Source organism: Schistocerca gregaria, chromosome 3, assembly GCF_023897955.1.
Source record: "Schistocerca gregaria isolate iqSchGreg1 chromosome 3, iqSchGreg1.2, whole genome shotgun sequence".
NCBI lineage: Eukaryota > Metazoa > Arthropoda > Insecta > Orthoptera > Acrididae > Schistocerca > Schistocerca gregaria.
The window spans coordinates 324,742,910-324,758,392 of NC_064922.1; the positions used below are offsets into that span (position 1 = coordinate 324,742,910).

General features: G+C 40.2%; 1 pseudogene; it reads left to right on the plus strand.

Moving 5' to 3' along the window:
* Positions 1 to 14,180: 14,180 nt before the first annotated feature.
* LOC126355356 (uncharacterized) lies at positions 14,181 to 15,056 on the plus strand (annotated as a pseudogene).
* Positions 15,057 to 15,483: the final 427 nt, after the last annotated feature.

The window sequence follows — 15,483 nt, forward strand, 5'->3', positions numbered from 1 at the left end:
TACGTGTTCGTTGTTGCTGTGTGTTGTTCAAAGTTGGAGTAATAGAGAATTATTGTGAAGGTGGTTTGATGAACCCTCTGCCAGGTAGTTAAGTGTGATTTGCTGAGTATCCATGTAGATGTAGATGAAAGTCATTATATGTAAATCCAAATGCCCTAAAAACCTCCCTTTAAACTTGACAGAATAAACAATAAAAATATTTTCAAAAAGTATCTGAAAACTTTTTTGACAGAAAACAGTTTTATGTTAACTACTGTTTAAGACAAGCAGCAATGCAATCACTGTGAAAAAACAGAGAGGTGTAACTTGCATGTACAAGTACATACAGCATAAATCATCTTGCTGTTCTTGAATCTTTGTTCCACATCTACATGGTGTTGGGTGCGAGAGTTGGCATTGTTAGTTTAAGGAGTGGCCGCATGCCCTTCTTTTTTGTTTATTTGTAACTTTAATTTTGAGTAGAAGAAGTGCAACAGCTGCCTTTGCGGCTATGAAGTAAAAAGTGCACTGTTTTGCTTTCCATGTTTGCTGTTTGTAGCTTATGTAACAGTGAAAAAAGATGGTTTTAGAGATATAAATGGAATAAAAGAAAAAAACCTGTAAAGTAATTGGAGCCAAAGAATCACATTGATAATGTAGTTTCAGGGACCGTAAGTATTAATGAGGAACTTAGTAAGGCATAGAAACTTTCATTCACTGAGCATAACATAAAGTTAAAAAACAATCACTAAATTTTGCTCAGCAAATAATAGCCTGCATTTTCTTCTGTGGAAACTTTGAAACTTTCTTATGCAGACATGATGAAAAGATGACTCAGTAACCCACATTGATTCAGGCTTCAAGTACCACTTAGAAACCATCCAGTCCTCAAATGTGTTTCTAAGATTATTCAGATTCAGGTACTTGACTCCCAGCTACAAATATACCATAAGGACATAAGGATGGAAATTAGAAAATCTGTCACAGCTGATGACGCAACAGGTGTTTTGGAATACAGACAAATGGTCCTTGGTTCTATGATATGAGTTAAATGAAGAAATATTTCAGCATTTGTGGGAATTCTTTATTCCCAAAAATCAAACTGTGTATAGTGCATTAAAGCAAATTTGAGAACAATTGGACATAATCCTTCAATTAAATGGACTGAAACTAATGGTTTAGACACTTGATGGTGCAAATGTCATGAAAGGCATAAGACCAGGACTTCAAGAAAAACTAAAAGTTATTTATAGTAGTGCATATTTCATTTAGTTTATGCACATCGACTTACACTGAGGTGACAAAGTCATGGGATAATGATATGCTCATACAGATGGTGATAGTATCATGTACACAAGGTATAAAAGGGCAGTGCATTGGAGGAGCTGTCGTTTGTACTCAGGCGATTCATGTGTAATGTTTTCCAATGTGATTATCACGCATGATGGGAACTAACATACTTTGCATGTGAAATGGTAGTTGGAGCTAGACACATGAGACATTCCATTTCACAAATCATGAGGGAATTCAATATTCTGAGATCCACAGTGTTAAAGAGTGTGCCAAGAAAACCACATTTCAGGCATTGCCTCTCATCACAGACAACACAGTGGCCAAAGGCCTTCACTTGATGAGTGAAATTAATGGCATTCGTGTACAGGTATCAATGCTAACAGATAAGCAACACTGTGTGAAATAAACACAGACATACGACAAACGTATCCATTAGGACAGAGTGGCAAAATCTGGCATTAATGAGCTATGGGAGTAGACAACTGATGCAAGTGCCTTTGCTAACAGTACATTGCCTGCAGCACCTCTCCTGGGCTTGTAACCATATCGGTTGGACCCTAGATGAATGGGCTGGTCAGATGAGTCCCAATTTCAGTTAGTGACACACACCCCATGAAGCCATGAACCCAAGTTGTCAACAAGGCACCATGCAAGCTGGTGATGGCTCCATGATGGTGTAAGCTGTTTTTACATGGAATGGACAGATAGCCGTACCGTAGGTACAACCACAACGGAGGGGTATCTGTTGAGAGGCCAGACAAATGTGTAGTTCCTGAAGAAGGGCAGGAGCCTTTTCAGTAGTTGCAGGGGCAACAGTCTGGATGATTGACTGACCTAGCCTTGTAACAATAACCAAACGGCCTTGCTGTGCTGATACTGCGAACGGCTGAAAGCAAGGGGAAACTACAGCCGTAATTTTTCCCAAGGGCATGCAACTTTACTGTATGATTAAATGATGATGGCGTCCTCTTGGGTAAAATATTCTGGAGGTAGAATAGTCCCCCATTCGGATCTCCGGGCGGGGACTACTCAAGAGAAAGAAAATAGGTGTTCTACGGATCGGAGCGTGGAATGTCAGATCCCTTAATCGGGCAGGTAGGTTAGAAAATGTAAAAAGGGAAATGGATAGGTTAAAGTTGATATAGTGGGAATTAGTGAAGTTTGGTGGCTGGAGGCACAAGACTTCTGGCCAGGTGACTAAAGGGTTATAAACACAAAATCAAATAGGGGTAATGGAGGAGTAGGTTTAATAATGAATAGCAAAATAGGAGTGCGGGTAAGCTACTACAAACAGCATATTGTGGCCAAGATAGATACGAAGCCAACACCTACTACAGTAGTACAAGTTTATATGCCAACTATCTCTGCAGATGACGAAGAAATTGAAGAAATGTATGATGAAATAAAAGAAATTATTCAGATAGTGAAGGGAGACGAAAATTTAATAGTCATGAGTGTGGGAAAAGGGAGAGAAGGAAACGTAGTAGGTGAATATGGATTGGGGGAAAGAAATGAAAGAGGAAGCCGCCTGGTAGAATTTTGCACAGAGCACAACCCAATCATAGCTAACACTTGGTTTAAGAATCATGAAAGAAGGTTGTATACATGAAAGAACCCTGGACATACTAAAAGGTATCAGATAGATTATATAATGGTAAGCCAGAGATTTAGGGACCAGGTTTTAAGCTGTAGGACATTTCCAGTGGCAGATGTGGACTCTGACCACAATCTATTGGTTATGCACTGTAGATTAAAACTGAAGAAACTGCAAAAAGGTGGGAATTTAAGGAGATGGGACCTGGATAAACTGAAAAAACCAGAGGTTGTACAGAGTTTCGGGGAGAGCATAAAGGAACAATTGACAGGAATGGGGAAAAGAAATACAGTAGAAGAAGAATGAGTAGTTTTGAGGGATAAAGTAGTGAAGGCAGCAGAGGATCAAGTAGGTAAAAAGACGAGGGCTAGTAGAAATCCTTGGGTAACAGAAGAAATATTGAATTTAATTGATGAAAGGAGAAAATATAAAAATGTAGTAAATGAAGCAGGCAAAAAGGAATAAAAACGTCTCAAAAATGAGATCAACAGGAAGTGCAAAATGGCTAAGCAGGGATGGCTAGAGGACAAATGTAAGGATGTAGATGCTTATCTCACTAGGGGGTAAGATAGATACTGCCTACAGGAAAATTGACAGGAATGGGGAAAAGAAATACAGTAAAAGAAGAATGAGTAGTTTTGAGGGATAAAGTAGTGAAGGCAGCAGAGGATCAAGTAGGTAAAAAGACGAGGGCTAGTAGAAATCCTTGGGTAACAGAAGAAATATTGAATTTAATTGATGAAAGGAGAAAATATAAAAATGTAGTAAATGAAGCAGGCAAAAAGGAATGTAAGGATGTAGATGCTTATCTCACTAGGGGGTAAGATAGATACTGCCTACAGGAAAATTGACAGGAATGGGGAAAAGAAATACAGTAGAAGAAGAATGAGTAGTTTTGAGGGATAAAGTAGTGAAGGCAGCAGAGGATCAAGTAGGTAAAAAGACGAGGGCTAGTAGAAATCCTTGGGTAACAGAAGAAATATTGAATTTAATTGATGAAAGGAGAAAATATAAAAATGTAGTAAATGAAGCAGGCAAAAAGGAATAAAAACGTCTCAAAAATGGCTAAGCAGGGATGGCTAGAGGACAAATGTAAGGATGTAGATGCTTATCTCACTAGGGGGTAAGATAGATACTGCCTACAGGAAAATTAAAGAGACCTTTGGAGATAAGAGAACCACTTGTATGAACATCAAGAGCTCAGATGGAAATCCAGTTCTAAGCAAAGAAGGGTAAGCGGAAAGGTGGAAGGAGTATATAGAGGGTCTATACAAGGGCAATGCACTTGAGGACAATATTATGGAAATGGAAGAGGATGTAGATGAAGATGAAATGGGAGATACGATACTGCGTGAAGAGTTTGACAGACCACTGAAAGACCTGAGTCGAAACAAGGCCCCTGGAGTAGACAACATTCCATTGGAACTACTGATGGCCTTGGGAGAGCCAGTCCTGACAAAACTCTACCATCTGGTGAGCAAGATGTATGAAACAGGCAAAATACCCTCAGACTTCAAGAAGAATATAATAATTCCAATCCCAAAGAAAGCAGGTGTTGACAGATGTGAAAATTACCAAACAATCAGTTTAATAAGCCACAGCTGCAAAATACTAACACAAATTCTTTACAGATAAATGGAAAAACTAGTAGAAGCTGAACTTAGGAAAGATCAGTTTGGATTCCGTAGAAATACTGGAACACGTGAGGCAATACTGACCTTACGACTTATCTTAGAAGAAAGATTAAGGAAAGGCAAACCTACGTTTCTAGCATTTGTAGACTTAGAGAAAGCTTTTGACAATGTTGACTGGTATACTCTCTTTCAAATTCTAAAGGTGGCAGGGGTAAAATACAGGGAACAAAAGGCTATTTACAATTTGTACAGAAACCAAATGGCAGTTGTAAGAGTCAGGGGACATGAAAGGGAAGCAGCGGTTGGGAAGGGAGTGAGACAGGGTTGTAGTCTCTCCCCAATGTTATTCAATCTGTATATTGAACAAGCAGTAAAGGAAACAAAAGAAAAATTCGGAGTAGGTATTAAAATCCATGGTGAAGAAATGAAAACTTTGAGGTTCGCCGATGACATTGTAATTCTGTCAGAGACAGCAAAGGACTTAGAAGAGCAGTTGAATGGAATGGACAGTGTCTTGAAAGGAGGATATAAGATGAACATCTACAAAAGCAAAACGAGGATACTGGAATGTAGTCGAATCAAGTCGGGTGATGCTGAGGGAATTAGATTAGGAAATGAGACACTTAAAGTAGTAAAGGAGTTTTGCTATTTGGGGAGCAAAATAACTGATGATGGTCGAAGTAGAGAGGATATAAAATGTAGACTGGCAATGGCAAGGAAAGCGTTTCTGAAGAAGAGAAATTTGTTAACATCTAGTATAGATTTAAGTGTCAGGAAGTCATTTCTTAAAGTATTTGTATGGAGTGTTTCCATGTATGGAAGTGAAACCTGGACGATAAATAGTTTGGACAAGAAGAGAATAGAAGCTTTCGAAATGTGGTGCTACAGAAGAATGCTGAAGATTAGATGGGTAGATCACATAACTAATGAGGAAGTATTGAATAGGATTGGGGAGAAGAGAAGTTTGTGGCACAGCTTGACCAGAAGAAGGGATTGGTTGGTAGGACATGTTCTGAGGCATCAAGGGATCACCAATTTAGTATTGGAGGGCAGCATGGAGGGTAAAATCGTAGAGGGAGACCAAGAGGTGAATACACTAAGCAGATTCAGAAGGGTGTAGGTTGCAGTAGGTACTGGGAGATGAAGAAGCTTGCACAGGATAGAGTAGCATGGAGAGGTGCATCAAACCAGTCTCAGGGCTGAAGACCACAACAACAACAACAACATGAAATTACATGCTACTATGATTACATCCAAGGCATCTGAGGAGTAAGAAATAAATATTCACCAAAAAACTTATTGGGTTTAAACTGAAATTAGAAACCTGAAAATGGGGAAAAAAGTCAGAATTGCTGGACAGCAACAAAAATCCCACTTTAATATCCCTTGAAGTGACAAAGAGGATAAACTTTAATAAAGGCGTATTTAATTTTGATGCCATCTATATCTTTCATTGTTTATAAAAACTTCAGATGTGCTATGGATGCAGAATTCATAGCTCTGTGACTGCATGAGGCACTGTGTAGCATTTATGGACTTTGAGAAGATCCTAATCCTGCAGAGTACATTTTTTGGCCTTGAAATTCCACATTTTCTTCCTTCTCTTCCAGCGCAGAAAACAGTATTTGATTTTATCGAATGACGTGTTTGTGTTTGTAGATTAAATATAAATGTATACATAGTGTAGCATACCTATGCTCTTACCATTGTACTACAATACATATCTCTGTCATTTAAAACAGAATATAGAATCAACAAGCCAACTTTGGTTTTCTTTGTTCACAGTCAAATGGTAAACAACTGTCACGATTCCACTGTGCAAAAAGTACACCCTTATGAGAGTCGGGAATGGTGACTGACACATGTGTGGGTGCCATATTTATGATGTGTTGGAAACTGGCAGTTGAATCCTTTCCCCACCATGATAACAACTGGATGAAGAAATTATATAAAAAGATTGAAATAGTAATTTTGGCACTGTTCTGTAAAAGTTTAGATCCATCTTGACTGCAGAAAAGTTCCAGTACTGCAGCTGCACCAAAGAATCGGCATAATTTCTCATGAACAGAGTTTCAACTAAGAAAACTCAAGATATGTTGTTGTTGTTGTCTTCAGTCCAGAGACTGGTTTGATGCAGCTCTCCATGCTACTCTATCCTATGCAAGCCTCTTCATCTCTGAGTAACTACAGCAACCTATGTCCTTCTGAATCTGCATAGTGTATTCATCTCTTGGTCTCCCTCTACGATTTTTACTCTCCATGCTTCCTCCAATACTAAATTGGTTATCCCTTGATGCCTCAGAACATATCCTATCAACCGATTCCTTCATCTATTCAAGCTGTGCCACAAATTGCTCTTCTCTCACATTCTTCTGTAGCAGCATGTCTCCAAAGCTTCTATTCTCTTCTTGTCTAAACTACCTATCATCCATGTTTCACTTCCATATGTAGCTACAATTCATACAGATACTTTCAGAAAGGATTTCCTGACCCTTAAAATCTATACTTGATGTTAGCAAATTTCTCTTCTTGAGAAACCTTTTCCTTGCCATAGCCAGCTTACATTTTATATCCTCTCTACTTCAACCATTATCAGTTATTTTCATTCCCAGATAGCAAGACTCATCTACTACTTCAAGTGTCTCATTTCCTAATCTAATTCCCTCATCATCACTTGATTTAATTTGACTTCATTCCATTATCCTCATTTTGCTTTTGTTGGTTTTTATCTCATATCCTCCTTTTAAGACACAGCCCATTCCGTTTGACTGCTCTTCCAGGTCCTTTGCTGTCTCTGACAGAATTACAATGTCATCAGCAAACCTCAAAGTTTTCATTTCTTATCCTCGGATTTTAATTCCTAATCCAAATATTTCTTTTGATTCCTTTACTGCTTGCTCAATATACAGACTGAATAACACTGGAGATAGGCTACAACACTGCTTCACTCCCTTCTCAATCACTGCTTCCCTTTTTTCCCCTCAACTCTTATAACTGCCATTTGGTTTCTGTACAAATTGTAAATAGCATTTTGCTCCCTGTATTTTCCCCTGTCACCTTCAGAATTTGAAAGAGAGTATTCCAGTCAACACTATCAAATGCTTTCTCTAAGTCTACAAATGCTAGAAACATAGTTTTGCTTTTCCTTATGCTATCTTCTAAGATAAGTTGTAGGGTCAGTATTGCCTCACATGTACCAGCATTTCTACAGAATCCAAACTGATCTTTCCCAAGCTCGGCTTCTACCAATTTTTCCATTTGTCTGTAAAGAATTCTTGTCAGTATTTAGCAACCATGACTTATTAAACTGATAGTTCTGTATTTTTCACACCTGTAAGCACCTGCTTTCTTTGGGGTTGGAATTATCATATTTTTCTTAAAGTCTGAGGGTATTTCACCTCTCTCATACCTCTTGCTCACCAAATGGAATGTTGTCCACTGACAGGGACTTGTTTCAACAGGTCTTTCAGTGTTCTGTCAAATTCTTCATGCAGTATCATATCTTCCATTTCATCTTCATCTATGTCTTCTTCCATTTCCATAATACTGATCTCAAATACATTACCCTTGTATAGACCCTCTATACACTCCATCCACCTTTCGGCTTTCCCTTCTTTGCTTAAGACTGGTTTTCCATCAGAGCTCTTGGTATTCATACAGGTGGTTCTCTTATCTTCAAAGGTCTCTTTAATTTTCCTGTAAGCAGAATCTATCTTACCCCTAGTGATAATTGCTTCTACATCATTACATTTGTCCTCTAGTCCTCTAGCCATCCCTCCTTACCCATTTTGCACTTCCTTTTAGACGTTTGTACTCCTTTTCACCTGCTTCATTTACTGCATTTTTATATTTTCTCCTTTCATTACTTAAATTGAGTACCTCTTCTGTTACCCAAGGATTCCTACTAGCCCAAGTCTTTTTACCTACTTGATCCTCTGCCTCCTTCACTATTTCACCTCTCAAAGCTACCCATTCTTCATCTATTGTGTTTCTTTCCCCTGCTCTTGTCAATAATTCCCTAATGCTCTCTCTGAAACTCTCAACAACCTTTGGTTATTTCAGTTTACCCAGGTCCCATCTTCTTAAATTCCTACCTTTTTGCAGTTTCTTCAGTTTTAATCTACAGTTCATAACCAATAAATTGTGATCAAAGTCCACATCTGCTCCTGGAAGGCCTTACAATTTAAAATCTGGTTCCTAAATCTCTGTCTTACCATTATGTTATCTATCTGAAACCTTCCAGTGTCTCCAGGCCTCTTCCACATATAAAACCTTCTTTCATGATTCTTAAACCAAGTTTTAGCTATGATTAAGTTTTGTTCTGTGCAAAATTCTACTAGGCAGCTTCCTCCTTCATACTTTACCCCCAGTCCATAGTCACCTATTACTTTTCCTTCTCTTCCTTTTCCTACTATCAAATTCCAGTCCCACATGACTATTAAATTTTTGGCTCCCTTAACCATCTGAATAATTTCTTTTATCACATCATACATTTCTTCAATCTCTTCACCATCCGTGGTACTAGTTGGCATAGAAACTTGTACTACTGTGGTAGGTGTGGGCTTCCTGTCTGTCTTGGCTACAATAATGCATACATTTCACTGTTCGTAGTAGCTTATCTGCATTCCTATTTTTTTTATTCATTACTTAATCTACTCCTGCATTACCCATATTTGATTTTGTATTTATAACAGATGTAGATGAAGACGAAATGGGAGATACGATACTGTGTGAAGAGTTTGACAGAGCACTGAAAGACCTGAGTCGAAACAAGGCCCCCGGAGTAGACAACATTCCATTAGAACTACTGACGGCCTTGGGACAACCAGTCCTGAGAAAACTCTAGCAGCTGGTGAGCAAGATGTATGAGACAGGCGAAATACCCTCAGACTTCAAGAAGAATATAATAATTCCAATCCCAAAGAAAGCAGGTGCTGACAGATGTGAAAATTACCGAACTATCAGTTTAATAAGCCACGGCTGCAAAATACTAACGCGAATTCTTTACAGACGAATGGAAAAACTGGTTGATGCAGACCTCGGGGAGGATCAGTTTGGATTCCGTCGAAATGTTGGAACACGTGAAGCAATACTGACCTTACGACTTATCTTAGAAGAAAGATTAAGAAAAGGCAAACCTACGTTTCTAGCATTTGTAGACTTAGAGAAAGCTTTTGACAATGTTGACTGGAATACTCTTTTTAAAATTCTAAAGGTGGCAGGGGTAAAATACAGGGAGCGAAAGGCTATTTATAATTTGTACAGAAACCAGATGGCAGTCATAAGAGTCGAGGGGCATGAAAGGGAAGCAGTGGTTGGGAAAGGAGTGAGACAGGGTTGTAGCCTCTCCCCGATGTTATTCAATCTGTATATTGAGCAAGCAGTAAAGGAAACAAAAGAAAAATTTGGAGTAGGTATTAAAATTCAGGGAGACGAAGTAAAAACTTTGAGGTTCACCGATGACATTGCAATTCTGTCAGAGACGGCAAAGGACTTGGAAGAGCAGTTGAACGGAATGGACAGTGTCTTGAAAGGAGGATATAAGATGAACATCAACAAAAGCAAAACGAGGATAATGGAATGTAGTCAAATTAAATCGGGTGATGCCGAGGGAATTAGATTACGAAATGAGACACTTAAAGTAGTAAAGGAGTTTTGCTATTTAGGAAGTAAAATAACTGATGATGGTCGAAGTAGAGAGGATATAAAATGTAGACTGGCAATGGCAAGGAAAGCGTTTCTGAAGAAGAGAAATTTGTTAACATCGAATATAGATTTATGTATCAGGAAGTCGTTTCTGAAAGTATTTGTTTGGAGTGTAGCCATGTATGGAAGTGAAACATGGACGATAACTAGTTTGGACAAGAAGAGAATAGAAGCTTTCGAAATGTGGTGCTACAGAAGAATACTGAAGATAAGGTGGATAGATCACGTAACTAATGAGGAGGTATTGAATAGGATTGGGGAGAAGAGAAGTTTGTGGCACAACTTGACTAGAAGAAGGGATCGGTTGGTAGGACATGTTTTGAGGCATCAAGGGATCACAAATTTAGCATTGGAGGGCAGCGTGGAGGGTAAAAATCGTAGAGGGAGACCGAGAGATGAGTACACTAAGCAGATTCAGAAGGATGTAGGTTGCAGTAGGTACTGGGAGATGAAGCAGCTTGCACAGGATAGAGTAGCATGGAGAGCTGCATCAAACCAGTCTCAGGACTGAAGACAACAACAACAACAACAACAACACTGTATTCACTTGACCAGGAGTCTTGTTCCTCCTGCCACCAAACTTCACTAATTTCCACTATATCTAACTTTAACTTACCCAAATGTGTTGGTGATGTTCAGTACCAAAGGAAGACCACCTGAAAAAAACTATCCACAGTGCTAGTGCAACACCTAAGAAGTGGGGTCCCTCTCCCTGTCCCTCACAAACACCAACCACAACAGCACCTTCAACAAACCCCCCTCATAGCCAACAAACCTTGCCTAGCCACCCTACTCAATCTCCCAATCCCAGCACATACCCCACACAGACCAACTCTCAACTATAACCACAGTCAAATGCCACATACCAGCAGTCCCACTTCAGTTCTAAAACTCTCATCCAGATCCCTCTCTCCTCCAGAGACATCAGTTCTATCAAAAGGCTTCACCTTTAGCCCCATGCCTAAATTCAACCACATTGGCCTGGTTAAAGATCTCCTCTCATTCACCCGGAACCTCAACTGGAAATACCACTTCACCACCCAAAGACAGCCCCCAAATACTAGGTCCAGTGTTGAAACCTGTCTAGAACAGTTCCGACTGCCTTCTCAAAGGGATCCTCCTCTCCTCCCCCAAAACCATCCCTTGCAGACATTTCAGGAATTCCTCACATCCAGCGTTGCCTCCCAGTCCTTCTTGAAGAACATCCCAACAACCCCCAACATCACCTCAGCGGAATCCTGCGCCATCAAGGAGCTGAAAACAGACCTCTCTATTGTCATCCTCCCGGCGGATAAAGGCTCCACAACTGTGGTACTTGACCATGTGGAGTATGTGGCAGAAGGACTGCGTCAACTCTCCGACACCTCAACCTACAAAGCTGTTACCCAGGATCTCATTCCCCCCATCCAGACTGAGCTGCAGAAAATCCTAAAAATCGAAGGTCCCTCACAAGGCCTCATAATGGCTTCCATAGACCTATTCACTCCACCTGAGCCACGTACCCCTACCTTCTACCTATTACCCAAAATCCACAAAGGGAACCATGCTGGCCGCCCCATTGTGGCAGGCTTCAAAGCCCCAACAGAATGTATCTCAGCTCTGGTAGACCAACACCTCCAACCTATCACCCGCAGACTCCCATCCTACATCAAAAACACAAACCACTTCCTAGAACCCCTCAAATCCATTCCCACTCCCCTCCCACCTGAAACCTTTCTTGTCACCATAGATGCTACATCCCTTTACACAAACATCCCTCATACCCATGGTCTCTCTGCCCTTAAACACTACCTCTCCCAATGCCCACCCGAAGATCTTCCAAAAACCTTGTTCCTTATCATACTCACCAACTTCATCCTCACCCATAATTACTTCACTTTTGAATTCCAGACCTACAAGCAAATCAGGGGAGCGGCCATGGGAACCAGGATGGTTCCATCCTATGCCAACCTCTTCATGGGCTGCATGGAAGAGGCTTTCCTGAAGACCCAACAGGTCCTTCCCCTAGCCTGGCATAGGTTTACAGATGACATCTTTGTGATCTGGACTCATGGTGAAGAAACACTCCTTAATTTCCTCCATAACCTCAATTCCTTTTCAAATCTGAATTTCACCTGGTCCTTCTCCAAAACCCAAGCCACCTTCCTGGATGTTGACCTTCATCTTGTTAAAACTCACATCCACACCTCTGTTCACATCAAACCCACAAACAAACAACAGTACCTTCACTTTGATGGCTGCCATCCATTCCACATCAAACGCTCCCTTCCCTACAGTCTAGGTATTCGTGGCAAACGTATCTGCCCCAGTGACACCAATAACCTGACCAATGCTTTCCGCTCCCGCAACTATCCTGCAGACCTTGTCCTCCCCGTCCAACAACAATGTTCCTACCCCCAGACCACACAGAAGCATCCCCCTTGTCACCCAATATTATCCTGGCATCAAATACATCAACAAATTACTCCACCAGAGATAAGACTTTCTCAAGTCAAGCCCTGAAATGAGATCATCCCTGGACAATATTCTCACCACAACACCCAGGGTTGCCTTTCATCATCCACCTAACCTCCGTAACATCCTTGTCAAACCCTACAATATTCCCAGACCACCTTCTCTACCCAGTTGTTCCTACCCTTGTAACCGACCCCACTGCAAAACCTGCCCCATGCTTCCCCCCAAAACCACCTACTCCAGCCCTGATACTGGTAAAACATGCACAATTCAAGGCAGTCCCACATGTTAAACAACACATGTCATTTATCAGCTGACATGCCCGTACTGCACAGCCTTTTACATTGGTATGACGACAACTAAACTGGCTGAGCGCATGAACGGGCACAGACGAACTGACTGCCTAGGAGATGTCCAATACCTAGTAGCAGAGCATGCCCTCCAGCAAAATTCTAGGGACCTAGGAACCTGCTACACTGTACATGCCATTTGGCTTCTCCCACCCGACACCAGTCCTTCGGAACTACGGAGATGGGAACTTGCACTCCAACACATCCTTTCATCCCGCCATCCCCCTGGACTGAACCTACGTTAACCAACCTCACTCCCATTTACTCTTCAGTCTTCTCCCCTCTCCCTTTCCTCTTTAGCCATTCACGCATCTTTTCATCCTACATAGTTGTGTTTATCTTTATACCATATACCTCTTTACTTCTGTATGCATCCTCTTTGGTTTGAAGCTGGCACAGTATTTACAGTAGAATAATTTTGGCTTCCCTCTGACACCCATGCCTCCATCTTTGCTACCCTCCCTGTTTACCTTTCCCCTGTTGCTTCATAACCTGGGTTGTAAGTAACTGAATCCACTTTCCCTTCTTCCCCTTTTTTTCCCCTCTCTCCTCCCTGACGAAGAAACCAAGTTCCGAAAGCTAGGATAAAAAAATTTCTGTTCTGTTTTGTGTATCTATCGGCTTAACTGAGCTGAGGTCCTCTATCTCTGGCCAGGCCCTCTATCTCTTTGTAAATATTTTACCTAAGAGGACATCGTCATCATTTAATCACACAGTAAAGCTGCATGCCCTCGGAAAAAATTGTGGGTGTAGTTTCCCCTTGCTTTCAGCTGTTTGCAGTACCAGCACAGCAAGACTGTTTTGATTGATGTTACAAGGCCAGCTCAGTCAATCATCCAGACTACTACCCTGCAACTATTGAAAAGCTGGTGCCCCTCTTCAGGAACCACACATTTGTCTGGCCTCTCAGTATAAACCCCTCCATTGTGTTTGCACCTACAGTATGGCTATCTGTATCGCTGAGGCACACAAGCGTCCCCACCAATGGCAAGGTCCATGGATGATGGGAAACTGAATATATAGCGAGAGGCTGCTAAAGCTGCAATATTTCCCTTCATAGTCAGCAATGTTAACTCTGCCATTTAGTGGAGTCACAGTCAATGAATGCTAGAAATATGAGAGAATTCAGTAATGAATGAAACATCTGTACCTGATTACAGGAGGGAGCAAATGGCCCCCCTCTCTCCTTTTGTGGATGCCAATGTGGACATCAGTATTCCACATCCATTCCTTACAAGATGAAACTTCAACATTTGGGCCATAAACAGAGTTCATGATTATTTGCAACCTCTAAAAACCACGTTACTGAAATTCACTCAGCATCAAGTACACATCAAACCATCTCAGAAGCAACAGGAAATTTAAAATACCTGAATGTTGATAGTTTCAGTTTCAATTAGAGGTTTTTCATGAGATTACATCTGATGTTCAGATACGTTATAACAAAATGCAGTCGCAAGAAATTAATTTTTGATGAATATATAACAAATTTCAAAACTGCTATTTTAATACCAAAAAATTCAAAGTACAGAGAGAATTTTTCAAAGACTATCAGGGCAGAAGTTAAGGAATTGTGTGACTGTATGTGAGTTTGATAATCTTCCACCAAAAACTTAGAGGCTGCTAAATTGTTCAACAAAAATGCATCATTTGCTTTAAAGAATGAACATCCTTTAGAGGAGATAGTACTGAGAACTGAAGCATATTCCTTGATTGACAAAGAAAAGCTTGAAACTGAACTAAATGTCTGATATTCATAAGTGTTGCAAATTCATTGAGCTGCTAAAACTTATCTTGAAAAGTACTCTTACAAAGAGAATGTTTTAGTAAAATAATGAACTGATAAAAATCCTCTTGACAGTTCCCATGTCTACATTACAGGCGGAACACTGCTTTTCAACATCGAAAAGAAAGTAAAAATTTCTAAGAAGTGCTGAGAATTCAGAAAAATGAAATGCCTTTGTGCTACTTTCAATTGAGAAAAATTTCCTCATTTGTCATCTCAAGATCAAGGACAAAATTATTGATCTTTTTGTGCAATTCTAAACAAGAAGAACAGATTTCATTTTTAAATGAATAGATCAGGTTTGAACTGTAACATTTTGTAAGTAAAATGTTTGATTTTGTTCTTTTGGGATTTTATCAAGCTTCTGGATAAATATCCTTTTTATATATGTCCATTTACACAATTTTCTAGAGCATTGCCCCATTTATTTTTAACTGATGAAAGGGGAGCAAATTTCTTCACTTCTTTTACTATGAGGTGTGTAAATTTGGTGGCAAGCTTGTTGCTTTATCTGCCACTCCTCAGTACGTTTTATCTTTTTTTGCTTTACTCTCAGCTCATATTCTGCTCTCAGTAGACTTCATTCCATTCAACAAGTTCTACAATTCTTCCTTGCATTCAAAGAAAATGGCAATACCACCAGCATGTCATAGCACTTATATTCTTTCATCTTGGATTTTAATTCCA